At 41.1% G+C, this 22,968-nt stretch overlaps 1 protein-coding gene across 2 annotated transcripts in view; it reads left to right on the forward strand.

Moving 5' to 3' along the window:
* Positions 1-314: 314 nt before the first annotated feature.
* Positions 315-22,968, forward strand: part of fstl5 (follistatin like 5) — a 738,182-nt gene continuing 715,528 nt past the window's right edge. Inside the window, exon 1 of one of the 2 annotated variants that reach the window (XM_033018303.1) lies at positions 315-702. The gene's annotated coding sequence lies outside the window, so the exon portion shown is untranslated. The remainder of the gene's footprint in view (positions 703-22,968) is intronic. The other variant, XM_033018313.1, reaches the window with a different exon arrangement.

The following is a 22,968-nucleotide window of genomic DNA, read 5'->3' on the forward strand; positions in this document are numbered from 1 at the left end:
AACTTCACAGGCTTGAGAGACAGCGTTGTGTTGAGAGCACCGTCATTCTGTCAGCCTGAGCAAAATCACAACCGCCTTTGCAGGACAAGTTGCTTGCATGTGTGCGGGCGGGCAGGGGAACCCCTTCTGGGCGAGCGCAGGGGTCTCCGTGTGGAAGGAGTGGGCGGAGAGGAGCGACAGCCGGCGCCCCCACCCTGATGAGCAGGTGAAGGCGATCTCCGGGGATGTCAGTGGCCGGGGCTGCCGGCTGTATGGAGATGAGGAGAGCGGGGCGGGGCGGCAGCGCTGGGCGCGGAGCAGCGGTGCTGGGAGCTGTTCACTCACTCAGTGCTAGTTGGGCTAAAGAGGCACAGACAGGCATACACACATACACACACACATACACAGGCGGAGACTGAGCGGAGCGCCTCCGCCTGCCAGGCTCACTGCACGGCTAGAGAGCAGCGGGCAGCAAGCATCAACCAGCTGCTTCCCGACCCAACCACACACACACACACACACACACACACACAAGACACGTTTTCAAGACGGGATTATTCCAACCCTTATCTCCAGTGTTTTCCACTTCTTTTATTTTGTAATTGGCGAATTTTATTTTAGGTTTGAGGGACAGTTCCAGCTCCAGTGTCTTTCGATTAATCCGAGCTGCTTGCGCGAAAAGCAGGAACTGCTTCGCTTCTCAACGCCGTGTAGGTCAAACAGGTAAGACATATGGAATATCTGGGCGAGGGTGAACTACCGGCGAAGTGTGTGTTTATTCATCAGTTGCTACATGTTTCGCGATGGGGTTTTTTGTGTGTTTTTTTGTTGTAAAGTACTGTAACCGGGCCTATAGATTTACGAGGGGATGAAAGAAGCCAGCGTTGAAAATAAACAAACGGATCCAGAAACATGTGTGAAGGGAGACGACAGATTCGGATTCAGCAAGAGTTATAATGCCAGCCTGCAGTTTATAAGTACTGGAAAACAAAATAACCACCTACTGGAAAACAAAATAACCACCAAGTACTAGGGAAAGTACCAGCAGACGGTGCTTCACAATTCATGCAGCAATGCCGTTGATCAGTTAGATGTGTGAGCTTGTCACGTAGTGTGTAGGACTTAGAGATAAACTTGATTAAGCTTAATATGGACCATTGGCGAGACGTCAGATTTGGTGAGAATCTTCTCAGCAGGACAGGAGGGTTTGCCCGAGACGAGCTCCACTGTACATTAACAATATCCATTTCAGATCCTGTATTAATTGTTTGCTGTTCGGCGAAGGAGATGTAAATAGTGAATGAAATGTGGAGGCTTTCCCTTTGTTTCGTGCATCCTGCAAGGTACCCCGAAGTCAACACTGTTATTGAAGCATTTCGGGTTCGTAGAAAACTCAAGGCAATTCCGTTTTCTTTTTCGGCGAGTCTATGACTAAATAAGCCCCTAACTCGCACGGCTTTGTAATCGGTTGTAAACGCAGGCAGTTGCTGTTTGTTGACGCCGGGTATCTGACAGCTGCGGGGAGCTTCAATTTACATGTGAATCAGATGAGTGGTTTTGTTTTTTTCATTTGACCCGTGCTTTCGGAAGAATATATTAAGACCTACAAAGTGCCAGACTCTTCAATCTTCCTTGATGTGATTTACCAGAACTCCCGCGGCTAATCCCTCTGGCGGTTACTTAACCCCGTTTAGAGGCGCTTCTCATCTCTTCCACGTTTGCTAAGTACCCGAGGGGCTTCCAAGTTATATATTTTTTAACATTACTATAATAATGCAAACACGAGCGTTACCTTTGAGAAGTTATTCACCTACAACGTTAAAGAAACTACACTTCGAAGCTGTCCATAGTGTTGCGGTTGTACCTGTGTGCTTCTAATGCGCAGTATTTAAGGGGATTTACCTTTGGGTCGAGGATACTTGCGAGTCAGATTTGTTAAGGGCAGGACATGTTTCCATCTGATGTGATTCAGCCCGAACATGTGCAAAGGGATTTTGAGACGCTAACCGCTGTTTTACGTTCCGTTGATTAAGAATCGACGATTATATTTTTGCAAAATCCGCTCAAACCCTCCAGTAACCCCATAATCGGCGAAGAATCTGGGACATATGATACTTAGCTGAGATGGATTATGTTGTGTGGGTGCGTGTGAGTGAAACCGTCCGTGTTGTGTATCAATGTGCTTCAGGGGTACCTCACTGGCTGTTGTGATCGCTGTGTCTTTTATATTTATGACTGGATACCAACCAGTTCGAAGATATGAGGAGGTTGAAAGAACATTTCTCGCATTACCATTAAACAACTCCCATGCTCCGTTTGAATTGTTTGGCTGTGTCACAGATTAACATTTTGTAGGCAGTTAATGACCTTTCAAATAATTCTGGCGATTGTATTATCATCCAATTGAAATACAATTAAATGTGAACAGTGCATGCTTGTAAAAGTCAGCGATTCAGGCTGCACCCATGGACAGTGATAGTTTCAGCTCAAATGTCCTTTCATCAAACTTGAAATCGCGAGATGTAACAGGTTTTAAAGAAGTGCGTAGGAGAACAGAAGCCTAGAAGAGGGTGGAAGAGAGGGGAGATTAAATGACAGAAACCGATGAGGATGCAACGCAAAAGGCAGTGACAAATGAAAGGAGGCAGAAGAATGAACCATTATCAGTACATGTTGTCCAAACATAGCAGTAGAGGTCACGACCTGAAATTTGCCGAGCTCAGCATTGATTCCAGAAAGTTTTAAAGACCCCGAATGTCAAGTGTCTTCCACGCTTTGATTATTCTTAATTGAGTTTCGTTGGAACGGTCAGAAGATTGACCAAGGCGTTAGAGTGGAAGGGGACAGAATACTAACAAGGAAAGGGACTTATGAGAAACTTACTGCTGCGACTCACTCACACAATATGTTTGCTCATTATAAACAACCATTCAATGTACATTTGGTCTGTTGGAATGCGGGGGAGTTGAAATCCTGAAATATTATCAGCCCCAATTGACAATTTCCAATAGGCCAATGAAAATTAGAAGCATTTTTTTAAATTAAGGGAAATAAGTGAACAAAGGGAAGCGGGGAGGCAAAGAGATAAATAACCAGAGTGCAAAATATACTGTTACAGCATTTCAGTGTTACAGCTGCAGAAAAAGAACAGAACCTCTGCTCGGTTCGCAATAACCAACCTGATGTCCCGGTGGCTCAGCACTTCAACTCCCCCTCCCATTCCGAATCCGACCTTTCTGTCCTCGGCCTCCTCCATGGCCAGAGTGAGGCTCACTGTAAATTGGAGGAGCAGCACCTCATATTTCGCCTGGGCAGTTTGCACCCTAGCGGTATGAACATTGACCTCTAATTTCAGGTAGTCCTTACTTTCTCCTCCCCTTCTCAGCTCTCCCTCAGTCTATTGGCTCCACCTCTTCCTTTCTTCTTCCCGCCCCCCACCCCCTCACATCAGTCTGAAGAAGGGCTTCGACCCGAAACGTCACCTATTTCCTTCGCTCCATAGATGCTGCCTCACCCACTGAGTTTCTCCAGCACTTTTGTCTACCTTCGATTTTCCAGCATCTGCAGTTCCTTCTTAACTAATTTTAAAAGTGCAAGAGTTGCAAAGGGGTTGGTGAGATGAATGAAATAATGGTGTATCACCTGTAAATAATAATTTCCATAAAAATAAATGTGTTTCTACAGATATGTTTCATGTGTGGAACTCAGAGGTCAAAATGGAAACAGATACATCAGCCCATAGTAGAAACGGATGTATCGGCCCATACAGTTGAGATCCAAACCCTTCGGCCTATTGAGTCCACACTGATCATCAAGCACGTATATCTACACCAATCCGACCCCAATCCATTTTATTTCACCCCGTATTACTATCGGCTCCTTCCACTCACCTACACAAGGGGCAATTTCCAACAGCCAATTCAGTTACCAATCTACAAACTTATTGTCTATGGGAGGACAGGGAGAGCATGAAAACTCTGCACAGACAGCAGAGGTCAGGATTGAACCCAGCCTGCTGTCACTTGTGAGGCAGCAGTTCTACTAACTGTGCCACCCTCAAATTAATTTGGCCCTGCTGGCAGTGTAGACATTTGCTTATTAATTTTGTATGTATCTATTGCTCCTCTAGTTCTATTCTAGTCAGAACTCTTGAAATATTTAACCAACAGAAAATAAACAGCGGTACTTATTTACAATTCACATAGTTGTTAGTGTATGGACTAGGAGAAAATCAGATTATTTCACCGTGGTACCATATAAGGGCGTCATCATATATATATATATATATATATATATATATAGCCATTTAAAAAATAATGAATTTGCTATATATGAGTTTATTGATATTATATTTTTACAAATTAATCATTAACAAAATGTCCTAAAAGATGAGTTAAATTGCTTTCCATTCTCAGCCATCAATCATTAAAATAAAAATAAATATTGCAGCCAATGCTGATAATTGGAAAAGAGAAAAAGACTAGAAATAGACAGGAAGGTATATTAGCTTCAGATTTGAAAAACTGATAAACATTTGGAAAAAATATCTATCATCAGACCAAAAATGTTAATGTGAGTTGCTGATCACTCTCATTAGATGTTGTGCACTGTATTGCCATTAATTCACTCTTATTACCACAAACCTCTGTCATAAAAGCTACTGAGTTTGCTATGCCAAGTTGTTTATAGGGAGATTAACTGAATATTGTAAATTGCTGATAATACACACAAAGTGCTCGAGTGACTCGGCATCTTTGGAGAGGCAGCATCACTGGAGAGAAGGAATGGGTGATGTTTTGGGTTGAGACCCTTCTTCAGAGTTGCTATATTGCTGACGTGGCAGAAGAAAAACAATCCAAAACAATCATCTGTATAAATGATACACTGTATAAATCTACTGACTCTAAAGAAGGATGGTGAAGATCCATAGAAGGATTAAACATCTCCTGATGTGATTAAAAGTCTTAGAATGATATAAATCAAGCAGCAAAGGCATTTGTGCAGATTCAAGCTCACTTTTGTAATATGTAGAGTAATTACATAATTTCTAATGATATGTTCTTGCTATATTCATGCTATGTTATTAGATTTAACTGCAAAATTCATAAACAGAATAAGAACATGCAGAGGAAATGTTTAGAGGGATATGAGCCAAATTCAGGCAAATGGGACCAGCTTAGTCAGGATGGACAAGTTAGGCAAAATGGCCTGTTTTCATGCTGTATGACCCTATGACTCGAACAAGGGGAATCAGGTGCAGAGTTAATAAAGAACACTGGCAGTAATGATCCACGGGATGCTTTATTCACACAACAAACACAAATGTACATGCCTGTTGATGCTATTGGGAATACTTCCTAATTTACTCTCTGCAGGCATAATTGCTGTGCATTATTGGGCAATAATAATATAAATATGTAGGAATCAACTACAGCTATTAAATCAATTGAGAACACCATTTCAAATGATTACCTCAGCTGAACTTTAAGTGGTTTATTTAATATCAGCAATCGGAGAGCATCCCCGATGAGCAGCTAATTAAAAGGATTAAGTGACATTATACGTGACATATAAAAAGTTCAATCACTTTCCCAAAATAGCTACTTGAGGAGGAAAGTGTGAAAATAACAGTACCAAGTATACATTATTTAAGATATATGGTTTCAATTGTATTGACAATTTTCCTTGCTGTTTCATTTTTTTTTTGTGCTCCACTAAAATCTTCCTGGAGAATATGCCAACTTTCATAAGCTTGGTGCATAACGGTATTTGTCCAAGAAGATTGATTATCTAATCTTTTTATAGTTAATTTGGAACAATCTAAACTGATAATAAGGGAATAGTTTGTCAGGTGTATGATAGCTTTTGCAAAATGCTTTGTGCATGGTTTAAAATAAATGTTTTCTGCTTTTGTTAAATATAGGCAACTAAAAATGTCAAGTTTTGATATTATTATTTTTTATTTTTTTTATTTTTTATTAGAAGTACAGTAAATTACAATAATACAGATCAGATATCTCTTATTACATTTGTTGTACCACCTCATTTTTCGAGCTTTAAAAAAGATAGAAATAAAAGAAGTAAGGAAAGTGAGCAAGAATCGTGAAGGTGCAGGAAAGTGTTGGGAAAAGAAAGCCGCTTAGGGAAGAAGTTAGAGAAGGAAGTAAAGAAAGGAAATAAGACCCTAGAAAGAAAAGGAAAAAAAAAGGAAAAACAATCGCTCTATTGTAACACAAAACTCGCAAAAAAGGATATACCAACCGTGTTTTAAAAAATATATATATTTTATACCCCCCGTTACCAGATCCTGGTACCATTTATATTTTAAATTACTATTGCACCTTATGCTTGTAATAGTTCCATAAATGCAGACCACGTTTTTTGGAAGTGGTCTGCTTTGCCTGCTAGGAGGAGTCTCATTTCTTCCAAGTGTAGTGTTTCGAACATGTTTGAAATCCACATTTTTATTGTTGGTATTGGAGCATTTTTCCAAAATTTGAATATAAGCTTTTTTCCCATTATTAGCCCGTAATTAAGTAAGTTCTTTTGAAACACGTTTAATTCGGGGTTACCTTCCGATATTCCAAAAATGATCCATTCTGCTTTTAGTACAAGTTTTATTTTAAACAATTTTGTGAAGATTTCAAATATTTAGTTCCAAAATGTTTGGATTTTTATACAAAAAACAAAAGAGTGCGCTACGGTAGCTTCTTGTGACTGACATTTATCACAAGTGGGTGAGACATTGGGGAAAAGTATATTTATTTTAGTTTTTGAATAATGTAGTCTATGTAATGTTTTATATTGAATTAGAGTATGTCGTACGTTGATCGAGCATTTATGCACATATAGTAAGTGTTTATCCCAGCTCTCTTTTGAAATTTTTATAGCTAGTTCTTGTTCCCAGTCTCTTCTAATACCATCGGTTGTAGGTATTTCTATATTTAAAATAATGTTGTATAAGTATGATATTAGATTTGCTGATTCAGCCTTTGTCTTCATGGCTTCATCCAATAAGTCTGGGGACATGTTATGATAGTCTTTTGTGTATTTTTTCAGATAGTCACGGATTTGAAGATATTTAAAATATTGATTATTTTTCAAATTATATTTCAGTTGTAATTGTTGAAATGATAATAATTTTCCTAATTCATACAAGTCTCCGAGCGTTTTAATTCCCATTATTTCCCATTGTGTAAATGATTTATCTATAATTGAAGGTTTAAACGACGGGTTATTGACTATTGGCATTAAAAGAGATAGTTTCAAAAAACTAGACTCAGACATTACAAATTTTATATGGGATTATAAATCCCACAGAATACAAAGAGCACACCTTAGTAAATCAAAAGAGATGGGTGGTATAGCGCTCCCTAATTTTATGTACAATAATTGGGCAGTAAATATTAAAAATATGATTCACCTGCTGGACAATTCTGCCCAGCAGGTGGACTGGATTGTAATGGAGAGAGAGGACTGCTCTCCGTGTAATACAGGAGCGACTCTCCTCTCACCAATGAATCTGAATAACAAAAATTATAATAAAAATCCAATGATACATAGCACAATTAGAACTTGGAAACAAATAAAACAGAATCTAAAATTAAGATATTATTATTTAGTGGTGCAGATATTACAAAAGCAATTCTACAAACTTGATGTGAATAGATCTGTATTTGGGCAATAAAACAGTTTATAAGTGTTGAACAATATGTCTTTGTTCCCAAAAGTGTTGTGTGATTTGTAATAAATCTGTATATTTTATAAACGATTTATGTACAGAAAGACTATTGTCCAGAAGTCTTAAGATCAATGCATGTTAATGCAAAGGTCAGACAGGTTAACCTTGATAGGCAGAGATTCAGCAGTCAACAGTTGTGTGTGTGAACTCTCTCGGGACCTGTGAAAGCAGCAGTAACAAGATCAATTAACAAGACTACTAGAAAGGTAGTGATGTGAAGTGTGTAGTCCCATGTGGCTGACCTATACATTGATAGATACAGTGAATATAGCTATTGTAATGCCCACAATGGTACACATATATGTTGTAGATATTTTCAACATATTGATAGGCTTCTCTATGCAATTCAGAAAATTATTTAAAACATGATGTTGGCTTAATGTTATTTGGTTTTTTTGCAGACTCTGTTTCAAATCCTGTAAACTGAAAGCAATGGTGAAATTAAACTTCTGTATTGGTGCTTAATCTGTTCATGATAAAACAAAATATTTTATTTTAAAAGAAGCAGTGATTATCCATTTTCAATAGCTTATTGCCTTCCAGGGACCTGGCTTTAAGAATCATTGACAATTTCCCCTGTACATCAGGTGCACATGTTTACAGAGCATACAAGTGTGATTTTCTATAATAATTAGACAGACAAAATGTTCCCATTACTGATGCAGAGCATTAACAGCTTTACCTTGCTCCTAGCCAGTCAATGCTCAATAGAGTGCAATGATTAATCTAGGTGCAAAGTGTGGTAAAATATTTAATCACCGAATCTTGCCATCTTTTATGTTTATGAGTGCAAACCTTGCTGCAGATATTAGGAAGCAATTCATAGATTACTTGTTGGTGACAATAAAAAAATAAAATTGAGAAATTGCACATCATATCTGTTCACCATGTTGCTGTTTTGCCTTCTGTTTATCCCATTCTTTTTTCCTAAGGCTTAGCAATATGTTTCGGTCACAAATAATGGTCACAAATAGATAGGCGAGTTAATTGTAATAAAATTCAAATCCGGGAATATGTCCACTCGCATATATTCCATGGTTTTTGAATAATGTTTAGAATGTTCAATTTATTAATGTATGTCACATATACTGAGATACAGTGAAAAGCTTGGTTTTGCATGCTATCCAAGCAGATCAGATATACCATACATGGGTACCATTAGTTCAAACCCAAGTTCAATAGATAGAGCAAAGGGGAAGATACGGAGGGCAGAATATAGATCTCAGCATTGTAACGCATGAGTTCCTTGGACAAAGTCCAATGTGCACAATGGGGTAGAGATGAATTGGACAGTACACCAGCTTATGGAAGGACCGTTCAGAAGCCTGACAACAGAGGGGAAGATCTGTTTATCAACCTGGTGAGCAATGTTCTTTTAAGCACAACTGCATCGACTTTATCAGCGTGCAAGAGTCTTCGAAACCATGCACTGTATATACAACGGAGTCCAAAGTCTTTTGATCGCTGCCAAAATCTTTCCAATATGCACTGAATCTTGGAATGCACAGGACTATGAGCAGACCCAAAAGAAGAAAATGGAAACTGTGTCTAATCTAAAGGTTTCCAGCTTCTATTGCCTGTGATAAGAAATCTCTGCCCTTTAACGGAATAACTTATTTTAATCACCTTGACTTTAGTTTAGTTTAGAGATACAGGGCCTTCAGCCCATCAGGTCTGCCGCGACCAGCGATCCCCGCACATTAACATTAACCTACATACACTGGGGACAATTTACACTTGCATCAAGCCAATTAACCTACAAACCTGTACGTCTTTGGCGTGTGGGAGGAAACCGAAGATCTTGGAGAAAACACACACGGTCACAAGGAGAACGTACAAACTCCATACAGACAGCACCCGTAGCCGGGATCGAACCCTGGTCTCTGGCGCTGCAAGCGCTGTAAGGTAGCAATTCTACCAATGTGCTGCCTTATGAATGATCAATCAGTATCATCTTTGTCTCTTGACAAAAATTCCACCCTCAGAGAAATGCTGAGAAAGTCAAGCCTGTAATATTTGGTGGTTGCACAAGTAGAGGTTTAATTTATTTTAGATTACCTTAAACACTTTTCTATAGGTTTATTCATTGTTATTTCAGTTCCTTGCTGTATTCCTTTCTGCCATACTCTGTTAAGATAATAGTTGAGTGTATAAACACTGGAACCTGCCTTCATGTGGCTGTCTTGATGTTCATTCTTCTTGTGTAAATTCTGAAAGGAAATTATCAGGTGACCTCAACTGGTCTCATCTGATATCCAGGCATGCACAGTTAAATTGCAGAGTGCGAATTGTGGCTGATTTAGCAAGATTTATACTTCAATATAGTCCAGCCAAATATATTCCTGGAAATTGTTTTAAAATTGCTTTCCAATTGTTCCAGCAATTCAACCTCCAATATGTTGTGGTTGTGAGCATTTCTAGATCATAGACACATGAAAATAGGTGCAGGGGGAGGCCATTCGGCCCTTTGGGCTAGCACCGCCATTCATTGTAATCGTGGCTGATCGTCCCCTTTCAATAACCCGTGCCTGCCATCTCCCCATTTCCCTTGACTCCACTAGCCCCTTGAGCTCTATCTAACTCTCTCTTAAATCCATCCAGTGATTTGGCCTCCACTGCCCTGCACTGCAGGGAATTCCATAATTCACAGCTCTCTGGGTGAAAAGGTTTTTTCTCACCTCAGTCTTAAATTACCTCCCCTTTATTTTAAGACTGTAGCCCCTGGTTCTGGACTCGCCCAACTCCAGCATCTTTCCCACCACTGAAGTCAGGCTAACTGGTCTGTAATTTCCTGTTTTCTCTCTCACTCCTTTATTGAAAAGTGGGATAACATTAGCTATCCTCCAATCCACTGATCCTGAATTTATTGAAGATTGGAATAGTTAATTCCAGGAATTGAGCCCAGCATGGGGCCCAGAGACATTGGCGATGTTGTACCTGACCGGTTGGATGAGAGAAGCATTAGGGACTACATTGGTGTGTTTGAGTATTCAGGAATAGATTTGAGACCGCTGGGGAGGAAGATGGGCGGCACTGCTGTTGTTGAGGGGGAGGGACAGTACTCTGTTGCTTGGGAAAGAGTGTCAAAGTATGGGCGGGATCGGAGACCCCACCTGAGGTTGGTAGAGTTTGGGAGGCCAAGCTGGCAATTGGGAAGAGTAGGGTTGGAGATTGCACCAGCATATTCTATCAGGGGATTAGAGACAGGACTAGATGCAGATATGAAGCAACAAACAAACTGCTGGGGGATATGGTTGGAGTAATAATGAAGAAAAACAAAGTTGGGGAAGGGAAGAAAATCACAAACTCAGTGGGGTTATTATTTTGATTTCTTGTGATTGTGTTGCAGATTAAGTGGCATTTCTGGGGGTTAGATTTAGCATAAGGAGTGAGTGGCCTGAGAATCTAGGCACATATTTTACTGACCTACAGGTCTACACATGTGGCACTGATATTGGAAGGGGGTCATGTTTGCAAGGTGGACTCAAGACAGGTGGTCTGCGCTGGTGTTGAGCTTCTTAGATGCTGGCATTTCTAGGCAATCAAACAACAAGCACCTTGGAGAGAGTTGGAAACAATTGTTTCAGCCTAACTCGTGTCCTGTGGTCACAGGTCCACTGCTGGACTGACCAGGAGGTTCCGTTTATGACGCTGCCGTGGATGCACCATCAGGTCTGGAACCTTCTATGACTTTGTACTTTAGACACTTCTTAAATATTTGCAGCCACCACCTCTTCAAGCTGCGCATTCCAGACTCCAACCACCATGTGTGTGAAAAATAAAATCCCACTCACAACCCTTCCAAACCTCCGAATTCTCATTTGAAGCCAGGATGCCTTGGATATCCTGACCTTGGGCAGAAGACCCCTCAGCCTCTACAGTTCTAAAATAAATAAACCTACCCTCTCCAGAGATTCCTTACAATGGAATTGCTCCAATATCCTGGCAAACCTCCACCGCACTCCTTCAGTGCAAGTTCATTATTTCTATAGTTTTGCAGCAGCCTGAATCACACACGATGCTCCAGGTATAACCTAACCAATGTTTTATAAAGTAGTAACAATTACATCCCAGCCCTTGTATTCTATGCCTTGACCAATGAACACAAGCATATATTTCTTCACCACATTACATACCTTTGCTGCCAATTTCAAGGATCTATGGAGTTGCATCCCATGGTCCTGCTATTCACCAACTCCCCTGGGCCCTACCATTTACTGTGCGTATCCTACCACTTTGCCTCATCTCTCAAAAAGCATTACATTGCATTTATTAGGATTAAGTTCCACCTGTTAGTACTCTGCCAGTCTACCAGCTAATCCACATAGTGCTGAATAGACGTTAACTTGCTATTAATTTGTCATAAATGTGCAGTGAAATAAGACAATAAGCATAAAGGGCCTGCCCCACTTGGACGACCTAATCCATGAGTAGAAAAAATCCTTGACGAGTTGAAAAAAATGTTGTGTTGACTCGCCGAAGTAAAAGAACTCCTACGACTATGTCTACGACCTCCTACGACCCCCCTTACCTCATTCTTCCACACCTAAGACCAACTACGACTAGCGAGTGGAAAATGATCACATGATAAAATGATGTCATGTTTGCATTTTTTTCTCGGGCCAGTTACTGACCTACGACTACCTATGATTACCATCACGACCTACTACGACCTACCTAAGACCTACCTACGAGTAAAAAGTATCTATTTTTTCCATGCCGACCTTTTTTTACTCGTGGACGTTTTTTTATCAGGCTGGAAATAACGCCACAACCTACTTGAGGCCACGAGTACGCGGAGATCACTCACGAGCATGAGGAAGAGTTATGAAGACATCCTACGACCTCGTGGCAACCATGTTGCGAGTATGAGTCAAGGGCAAACTCGGCAGAGGTCGCCAATTAGGTTGTGAAAGTGGGACAGGGGCTTAACTAACCTTATGTTTTAAATGCAAGTCAAATGAATGGGGCATGTAGCTACAGAACCATGAACAAGCTGGTGTTTTATTCTGACCCCGTTACTGTTTATCTCTCCAAAGATGCAGCATGACCTGTTGGTATTTTCATTTTTTTTCTGTAACGCCTTTGTTACTGCCTGAGTTAAGATCTGCTGGCCCAACATGATCAATAGATTTCTGTCCTTCTGTCATTTGTTCATGCAAGTCAGCACTCTTTCCGCAGGCGAAATGTATCTTATTTACACTTTGTTTTTTCCATTGTGTTGGCACCACAATGCCCGTGGCTTTTATCTTCATCTTTTAATGTGATTTAATGCTCTGTCTTCCCAGTCATACATGCTTTTTAGTTTTCTTTCATCAGTGCATTAGGCTTACTTTGACTTGTCCATATCTGTTCATTACTTTCATCTTGGAAGAAGTCATGTGATATAATTGGAGTACCCTGACGAACCTTTACAGATGTACTGTTGAATGTATCCTGAGTAGTTGCATCTTTGTCCTGACGCATAGAGACATAGAAAAATATGTGCAGGAGTTGGCCATTCGGCCCTTCGAGCCAGAGCCACCATTCAATATGATCATGGCTGATCCTTTAAAATCAGTACCCCGTTCCTGCTTTTCCCCCATATCCCTTGATTCCTTTAGCCCAAAGAGCTAAATCTAACTTTCTCTTGAAAACATCAAGTGAATTGGCCTCCACTGCCTTTTTTGGCAGAGAATTCCACAGATTCACAACTCTCTGGGTGAAAAGGATTTTCCTCATCTCAGTCCTAAATGGCCTATCACTTATTCTTAAAATGTGACCCCTGGCTATGGACTACCCTAACATCGGGAACATTTTTCCTGCATCGAGCCTGTCCAATCATTTAAGAATTTTATATCTTTCTAGAAGATAACCTCTCATCCTTCTAAATACCTGTGAATACAAGCCCAGTCGACCCATTCTTTCTTCATATGTCAGTCCTGCCATCCCGGGAATTAACCTGGTGTGCCTATGCTGCCCTCACCTCATTCAAAAACATTTACATGAGGTGCTGCCCCAAGAAGGCAGCCTCTATCATCAAGGATCCTCACCATCTGGCGTATGCCGTTTGTTCACTACTACCATCAGATAGGGAGTACAGAAGACCGAAGTCCCATACCACCAGGTTCATGATCAGCTACCTCCATACAATTTTTAGTTTGTTGAATCAAATTTTTGCAGTAAGATTTCATGGGCAAAATATATAATAATTCTTTAACCTCAGATTATACCATCAACCTTTTACCATTCCTCACAAAAATTGCTCAAGGAAACGAGACTTCTTAGTTGTTCACTTCTGCAAGTTTTTAGGTTAAAGTGGTGTTGAAATATAATTTATAGTTGCAATGAAATACACAAGTAGCTCGATGAAAAGACAATTACATTGATGAAAGGCAGTCTTTATAGTTCAACTTATAGTTCAAAAAAATGAGGGTGTAATTTTTATTTTGTTCCACTTCCCATGTGAGACGATACCTGAACATCTAATCGATTATTAATCAACCTGTTAAACTATTGTACAGGCAATGTTATAATTTTCTGTTCATATTGTCATTTTATTGTGTAGAGTATCGGGACAAAATCGACCATCTGTAATTCACTACATATTTTAAAGTCATAAATTTTATATTAATCCTCATATAAATTGTTATCGCAATATTTATAACAGCAACTTTGTGTAAGTGTATCATATCATATTTTCTATTTCGCTCAACTGTCCATCCACACAGTTTTCTGAGGAAATTATGAGGATGAATGATGAGAGTAGTGCAATGGATGTTGTGTACATGGACATTTGTAAGGCATTTGACAAGGTCCTTCATTGTAGGCTTGTACAACAGCTTGTCACATGGGATCCATGGTGAGTTTGGAAGTTGGATATAGAATTGCTGGTCATAGAAGACAGAGTGCAGTGGTGGAATAGTGTTTATCTGACTGAAGGTCTATGGCCAGGGGTGTTCTGCGAGGATCGTTGCTAGGAACTTTGGAGTTTGTTATTTATATAAATGATCTGAACAAAATTGTAGGTGGTCTACTTAGTAAATTTGCAGACATGAAAATTGGTGGAGTTGTGGGTAGTGAAGAGGGTTGTCAAAGGACACACCAGGATTTAGATGAGATGGCAATTTCAATGGAGGAAATGAGGGTGGTGTTTAATCTGGAGATGTTTCTTAGGAGGCCAAATGCATGTGAAAAATCGACAGTAAATGGCTCTTCAGAACTTTGATGTACAGAAGGATTACGGGGTGCCTATCCATAGCCCCATGAAGATGGCAATACAGGTGGATAGTGTAAAGTGTACATGCTTGGCTTCATTGGAAGGGGAATTAAGTATTAAAGGCCAGGATTCATGTTGTAGGCGCATAAAACTTTAGTTAGGTCACATTTGGTGTATTTTGTGCAGGTCCACATTATAGGAAGGGTATGGATCTATTGGGGATGGTGTAGAAGAGGTTTATCAGTATGTTGTCTCAATTAGAGTGTATTAGCTATAAGGATAGATGAAACAAATTTGGATTGTTTTCCCTGAAGTGTTGATGGCTGTAGGAAGTGGCATTGATAGCGTAGATAATTATTTTTTATGCCAGCGTGGAAAGACCAAATACCAGAGGGCATAGGGTTTAGGTGAGAAAGGGAAAGTTAAAAGGAAATTTGCAAGGCTGTTGCAAGTGGTCGATGCCTGGAATGAGTTGCCTGGGGAGGTGGCAGAAGCAGATACGATAGCAACATTTAAAGCACATTTAGATACATACATAAGCAGGTAGAGAATGGTGGGATATGGAGCATGTGCAGACAGATGAAATTTGTTTAGAATGGCATCAGAGTGGTTGAGCATTTCTGCACTATATTGTGATATGATTATGTTCTACATATTCTCCTTGAACCCTTCCTTCTCACAATTCTCCTTCAAAATTTCAAATCCCTTTTCTTTCATAATCAAATTCTTCTTCCCAGTCTATTAGCTATCTCCCTGTTTCTCACAATTCTTCCCTATCTATTAACATATTTTAAAAATATATTCACTATTCTTTGTTTATTTGACCTGCTGTTTACCTTTTACTCAGAACCCATTCACTCTCATTCTCCTGGGTCTCGTGCATTCTTCCTTCACCAGTCTAGTATCCAAACTGCTTTTCAAACAGCCTGCCCACCTCCCATTACTTTAGCACTTCTCTCCCCCCTCTTTGTGGTCCTTTCACTCCATTATCAGTCGTTCCTCCCAATCTCTTTTTTCCCCCATGGTGGTTTTGTTGGCTCTTAAATTTCACAAAATAAGAAATGACTTTTATCTTGGCAGATCTATAATTAAATAGGTGTGCAGAAATGTATTAAAAAATAGATGTAAAAGTGTTGAGACAGGAAGTCACAAATGTCACAGGCAGGAAGTGCACAAGATGAGTAGGCTTAGAAATTCTTCAACACTTGGAATGATGCTTTGAACATGTTTGTGCACAGCAGGGCAACCAATGTTTATTAAACGACTTTAAGAAGGAACTGCAGATGCTGGAAAATCGAAGGTACACAAAAAAGCTGGAGAAACTCAGCGGGTGCAGCAGCATCTATGGAGCGAAGGAAAAAGGCAACGTTTCGGGCTGAAGAAGGGTTTTGGCCCGAAACGTTGCCTTTTTCCTTCGCTCCATAGATGCTGCTGCACCCGCTGAGTTTTTCCAGCTTTTTTGTGTACCTTTTATTAAAAGACTTATTGGTGCAAAATTGTGTTCTGCTCAAAACCATCAGCTGAACATAGTCAGGCCTCCTGCTGACCGCACTTCAAGACCTTTCTTCATTGACTCTTGACATTGACCTAAACAATTGTTGAATGTAACTTTGCTGTAGGAGGCATGGGTGCAAATCAAGACCATCACACTCATGTTGGACCATTGGGGTTGGAAGCTTGAAAGTTGTTGTGATTTATTTATAACGAACAAGGTTTCAATCGGTTTGTGGTGTTGGGATTAGGTCAGGATGAGATGTTGCAGGAGACCAAGGAAAGTAGTTTTAGAGTGCACTTACTTGGAGTTGGTTCCCATCAGTCAGCTGTACATGAACTGGCTTATGTCCACAAAGAGAGTGGAGAGAAGTGCTATAGTAATGGTAGGTGGACAGGTTTGTTTGAAAACCAGTGCAGTGGTTGGATACTAGACTGGCCCGACCTCGGAGCCTCGTCCGCGGGCCCAGTGGGCGACAATGTCGGGAGCTCACAGTTCCCAGGTTGGTGACCGGTTCTCCGGAGCAACTGTGGCAACAGCTTCGTCCGCTGGACTGGAGGGTGGCAGTTTCGACTGCCTTGCGCCACGGAGTTTGAACCGGCCCGTTCACGGAGCTCGGATTCGGCCACGGGATTTACCATCACCCGGCGGGGTCACAACATCGGAAGCCTTGATCGCCTCAACGCAGAGGGAGAACAAGGAGAGAAGAGACAAGGACTTTAAGACTTTTGCCTTCCATCACAGTGAGGAGGTGCCTGGTAGACTCACTGTGGTGGATGTTAAATCTGTGTTCATTGTGTGTTTTGTTATTTTATTCTATGTTTTGAAATTTCGTTCAGACTGAAAGGTCTGATTGACAATAAAGGATACTTTGACTTTGACTTTTGGATGAAATTCACGGAAGTTCTGCTGGAAGCCATGGAACATGTCCAATCACTGCTATGTTTCCACTGACCATAGTCACAGAGTATTGGAATGCAGGCTGTTAGTCTCTGCTGAACATATCTTAGCACAGTTGGGTGTCAGCACATTAGATGCAAGAAGATCTGAAAGAGAATTCTTAGAGAATTAGGAGCCACAAAATAATCCCTAGGTTTTATTCAGTAGGGGTTTTTCATGCAAATTCAATTACTGATTTTTTCTTTGTTGATTAATATCTCAATATTTTTATGGTTTATTTAATTTTTTTAATTGGATTGAGGATTTGTATTTTCTCCAAAGTTGAAGAAATGCACTTAGTACTAGTAAAAATGCCTCTCATTGTACTACTTTCAAAATTGATTGTCTGAACTTCCTAATGCCCATTGGCACCATTTAAAGTTTTTTAATGTGTTTCTCAAAATGTTGTCAATTTGTAATCTTAAATGTACTGGGCGTTGTTCTTGATGGATCTGTAACAAAAGGCACACCATAATAGTCATTTTCATTTCTTAGCAACAAGTATATTGTTTCTCAGTAAAACGAATTATAAGGTTGAGTGCATATTTTGCTTTCATTAGAATAACAATTGTGGCGAGTTAACATCACCATTGAAGAATTATGCCTGGAATTATGATGCATTATGCTTCTTTTTCAGCTTCATGCAATCGAAACCATTTATTTTTTTTCTCCAATTATAACCATTTCTGAGCAGTTTCACATTATATGGGTCCGACAGGGCACTTCTTGTTCTGATTCACGCTTGTGACCCCGATGAGATGTCACTCTCTACCTTGGGAATATTGGTGCGAGCTTTTCTTGAAGACAGCTGTATTGGAAACTCTACCGCAGCTAAGGAGTTGCTACCTTGCAGCGCCAGCGAATGGTGTTTGATCCTGACTACGGGTGCTCTCTGTACGTAGTTCATACATTCTCCCTGTGACCTGCCTGGGTTTTCTCCGGGAACTGATCCACCGGGTGGCGCCGCGAGCGGCAGCCTTGCCAGCAGCTTGTGTGTTTTTTTGATTTTTTTGTTATTTTTATTGTGTTTAAATGTATGTTTTAATGTTTCTTGGTATGTTTGGATGTGAGGGGTGGGGGAGGGGGGGGGGGGAATAGGGGGAAACCGTTTCTAGTGTCTTAACTCGACGGAGATGCAACTTTTTTTCATGTCGCATCTTCGCCCCCCTCACGGCCTAACAATTGGATTGGTGTGGTCTCTCCAGACCGGAGACCGGCCCAGAGCTTCAGGCAGCAGGCGTGGCGCAGACTTACCATCGTGGAGTGGGCGATGGCATCCTTTGCCGAGGATCGCCAGTGTTGGAGCTCCGACCGCGGGTGCCTGTTGACTTTAACATCAAGCATCAGAGGTCTGCGGAGCTTCTAGCCGCTGGCGTGGTGCATACTTTAACATTGCGGAGCTGCAATCCTTTGTCGAGGATCGCCAGTGTTGGAGCTCCGACTGTGGGGCCTGTGGACTTTAACATCGTGAAGCCCTGGTCTCTGGTAAGAAGCGGCCGATTCGGGAACTCCAAGCTGTGGAGTGTGTTTCGATCCGTCCCAACGTCGGAGTTTCGATCATCCCGAAGAGAGGGCCTGAATATCTGTAGCAGCGACTGCGGAGGGTTCGAAGGGTGAACAAAGGAGGAAGATGACTGAACTTTATTGCCTTCCATCCAGTGAAGAATGCTGATTCCACTGTGGTGGATGCTTATGTTAAATTATATTGTGTATTGTGTTGTTTTTACATGTATGGCTGCAAGGTAACTCAAATATCACTGTACCTCAATTGGTGCATGTGACAATAAATGTGAACTTGGACTTGAGCTCCATTTTCCTCCCACACTCCAAAGATGTCCAGCTTTGTAAGTTATTTGGCTTGGAGAAATTGTGAAATGTCCCTCGTGTGTGTAGGATAGTGTTAGTGTGCGGGGATCGATGGTTGGCGTGGACTCGGTGGGTCCATGCGGTATCTCGAAAACTAAAGCTAAAAACTAAAACCTACACACCTTCATCAATCTCCCCATATTCATGATCTAAATTGCCCCCTATCCCCCAATTTGTTGCCAGTCCCAAACTGCTCCACTCAATCACCATCATTTCTTCCCCAAAAGAGCACCGATTACCAACAGTGTTCCTAATGCAGAATGCAGATCTCGTTCATTGACCTTCCCATGTTGATTACCAATTGACAATACTAGTCCTTTCCCCAGGACCTGTAGGTGACAGGTACATAATGCCCCACAGTCCCCAATGATCACTGATGCATAATGCTGGTTACCTCACAAAGCCTCTGTCCCCCTACTGATCCAGGATACTGAATCTTTATCCATTCCCGCTGATCAATAATACATTGTAATAAATAATAATAATAATAATAATAATGGATGGGATTTATATAGCGCCTTTCTAATACTCAAGGCGCTTTACATCGCATTATTCATTCACTCCTCAGTCACACTCGGTGGTGGTAAGCTACTTCTGTAGCCACAGCTGCCCTGGGGCAGACTGACGGAAGCGTGGCTGCCAATCTGCGCCTACGGCCCCTCCGACCACCGCCAATCACTCACACACATTCACACACAGGCAAAGGTGGGTGAAGTGTCTTGCCCAAGGACACAATGACAGTATGCACTCCAAGCGGGATTCGAACCGGCTACCTTCCGGTTGCCAGCCGAACACTTAGCCCATTAGTTGGAGGAGCAGACGCTGGTATTGGGAGACCAGCATTTTGTATTAGGGTTTGTGTCGATTGGCAAGGAGCAAGAGGAAGGAAAGTCGTAGTGGACTTTCCTTCCTCTTGCTCCTTGCCAATCGACACAAACCCTAATACAAAATGCTGGTCTCCCAATACCAGTGTCTGCTCCTCCAACTGCTGTTGCTTTGATGCTGCAGATGCTGCACCAACATCCACCATCCTTCACTGACACCAATCATTTTTTACCAACACCCACCTGCCCATTCTTCAATATCCACCATCTTTCCCTGACTACACTAACACCCAGGTCTTGGGTCCCAACCACAACTAGGCTTTCATGTAAAGGGCAGATCAGTAGAACACCATTCCAGTACATCCTAATGTGTGCACTATTTCTAATAGGTTTGTGCATTTGGTGACATTTTAGTGTCATCCTTCATCGTTGAAAACATTAGCGAAGCAGTGGTGCTGGTTTCCAACGGAAATTCCTTACAAAGCTATGTACGACAATGATCGCAACTTCTACTGCAGTGTGGATGGCCGTTGGCTCGCTAGAAGCCCACCCTCCCTTTGACAGGTCTTGTTTTTGGTCCTGCTGGGGGTCCACAGCCCCCTCCTCACCTGTCACGATTTAGTCGCCGACAATCCGACCATGGATTACATGGTACCCTTGGTGAGGGGAACTCCCCCCGACCTGACCCCAGAGCACATGATATCAGAGCACAAAAGATTGTAAATCTGAAATAAAATCAGAAAATGTTGGAAATACTCAGCAGGTGAAGGAACCTAACCTGCTGAGATTTTTTGAGCATTTCCGTTATAAAAAAAATAAAAAAATGTTTTACAATAGTGTTTGAGGTGGCAGAAATATTGATGTTTCGCATATACAATTCATTAGAGCTTGAATGCACACATTGGCTTGCAAAACAATGATGCTACTATTTCTGCAAATGGTATTAAAAGTAATTAATAACTTAATTTATGCTTTCATTATGACTCACTGCAGAACTGCAGAGTAATGTTTTGTACTGAGTCTCTTGTATCAGCTTGTATCAAACATAGATTCAGCAACACAGCTCCAGATGTGGTCATTATTGGCAATATTCCAGGTTTCTTTGCATGGAGATGGATACAATATCGTAGGAAAATAAACGGGGTGCTAAATCAACAGATGCAGAAAAATCACAAGTAGGAATGTTTCATTGCAAGGCACAAAGGAATCTTATAAACCTTTCCCAAACCTAGTTTGAAATCTTATGAACCAAGCAGGAATATGAGTGTACCCAGGAAGTGCTGCATTACCATGAGAGCTGTTCTTTGGATGGGTCATGAGATGGAGCTTGTTTTGGTAATTCAGGCAGCCAAGTAATCTCCTGCTGCACAATAAAACCTATGCATCGCAACGAGAAAGTCTGAAAGGAATAGGAGGTCATATGTTTATGCTTCTGGCCTCTCAAGATTGCGCTGACAGAGCACCAGTGTCATGAGCTGAGGGGTTCAAAGCACTTAACATCAAACTCTGAATTTGACACCAGGGATAGTTGGTGTACATGGTGTCCCCTCATCCACTAGAATGATGTTGCCAAAGTTGATTCAAAAGGGATATGCTGGTCAGTGGCTTATTTATCTGCTTCTTATCGAGTTAACCTTCAGGTTTTTAACCTGTTTTTAAGTAGCCTTATTATTTTGCAATTATATATTTATTATTCATTAAATATCCTATAACCAGAGGCATTTGAAAGCTGCTAAAATGCCTTTGACAGCAGTGAGCTATCAAAAGACCTTCAAAGATATCCAAGGGTAGGATTCACCACATCAGTCTGTGGCTCTACTGCTGCAGTGCAACAGGGAGGTCTCAAGCGAATCTGGAATCCCAGGGAATGGTACAGATGGTGAGCATCAGTGATGCGCTGATTTGAGCCAGATCCAGCCTCATGCTTTTATTCACAATTACCATTATAATTTGTATATGAAAGCATCCTCAATTTGAATTTGCATCAATCCATTTATTGATACTGCTACCATAAGGTATTGCATCTCAGATGCTGCTTATTTTAGATTAAGGATTCCAGGAATACTGAAAAATGACATTCCATGAACAGACTGAATTTCAGCAAAAAAAGATTTATGCCCCTGTCCCACTTAGGAAACCTGAACGGAAACCTCTGGAGACTTTGCGCCCCACCCAAGGTTTCTGTGCGGTTCCCGGAGGTTGCAGGTGGTTGCCGGGGGTTGCAGGTAGTGGAGACTGGAAGCAGGTAGGGAGACTGACAAAAACCTCCGGGAACCGCACGGAAACCTTGGGTGGGGCGCAAAGTCTCCAGAGGTTTCCGTTCAGGTTTCCTAAGTGGGACAGGGGCATTATAACACAATCTTTTGTATAAAAATAGGAGAGTTTATCATTAGGATTAGTGGCACTGAGCATGTGAAATATCATTCTCTTCGAAAATCTGTTTCCAAAGACTGCCAAATTTCACAGGCCAAGTATAACTTGCTGCCACAACTTTTTTTTTTAATGTTTATTGCCTTTATTCAACAACAGATATCTGGCTGATTTTATTTGTTTTCCAATAAAGCTATTCAGTGACCTACGGCGTTATGCATTGTCGAACTTAGCGAATTCATCAGGATAAAGGATGATTTGACGAGATGCATATAGTTGCACGGATAAAGAGATTGATCTTGGAGGTTACTAGAAGGGGGAATTCAGTCAATAGTGCAGGAAAGAAAAAAGAAAGGAAAACAAAATTGGAGAAATAGATTGCGATAGAAGTACAGAAAGCAAGAAAAATATTCCACCAACAATAGATTTCCTGAGGCTCCAGAAATGGTGTTAATTACATCAAAATCTTCGTGAATGGATACAACATACCTGATGACTCCTGAAAACCCCAAGCCCATGACATGTGCAAGTAGCAAAGGAGCATTTGGAAATTATATAG

Source organism: Amblyraja radiata, chromosome 1 (assembly GCF_010909765.2).
Source record: "Amblyraja radiata isolate CabotCenter1 chromosome 1, sAmbRad1.1.pri, whole genome shotgun sequence".
NCBI lineage: Eukaryota > Metazoa > Chordata > Chondrichthyes > Rajiformes > Rajidae > Amblyraja > Amblyraja radiata.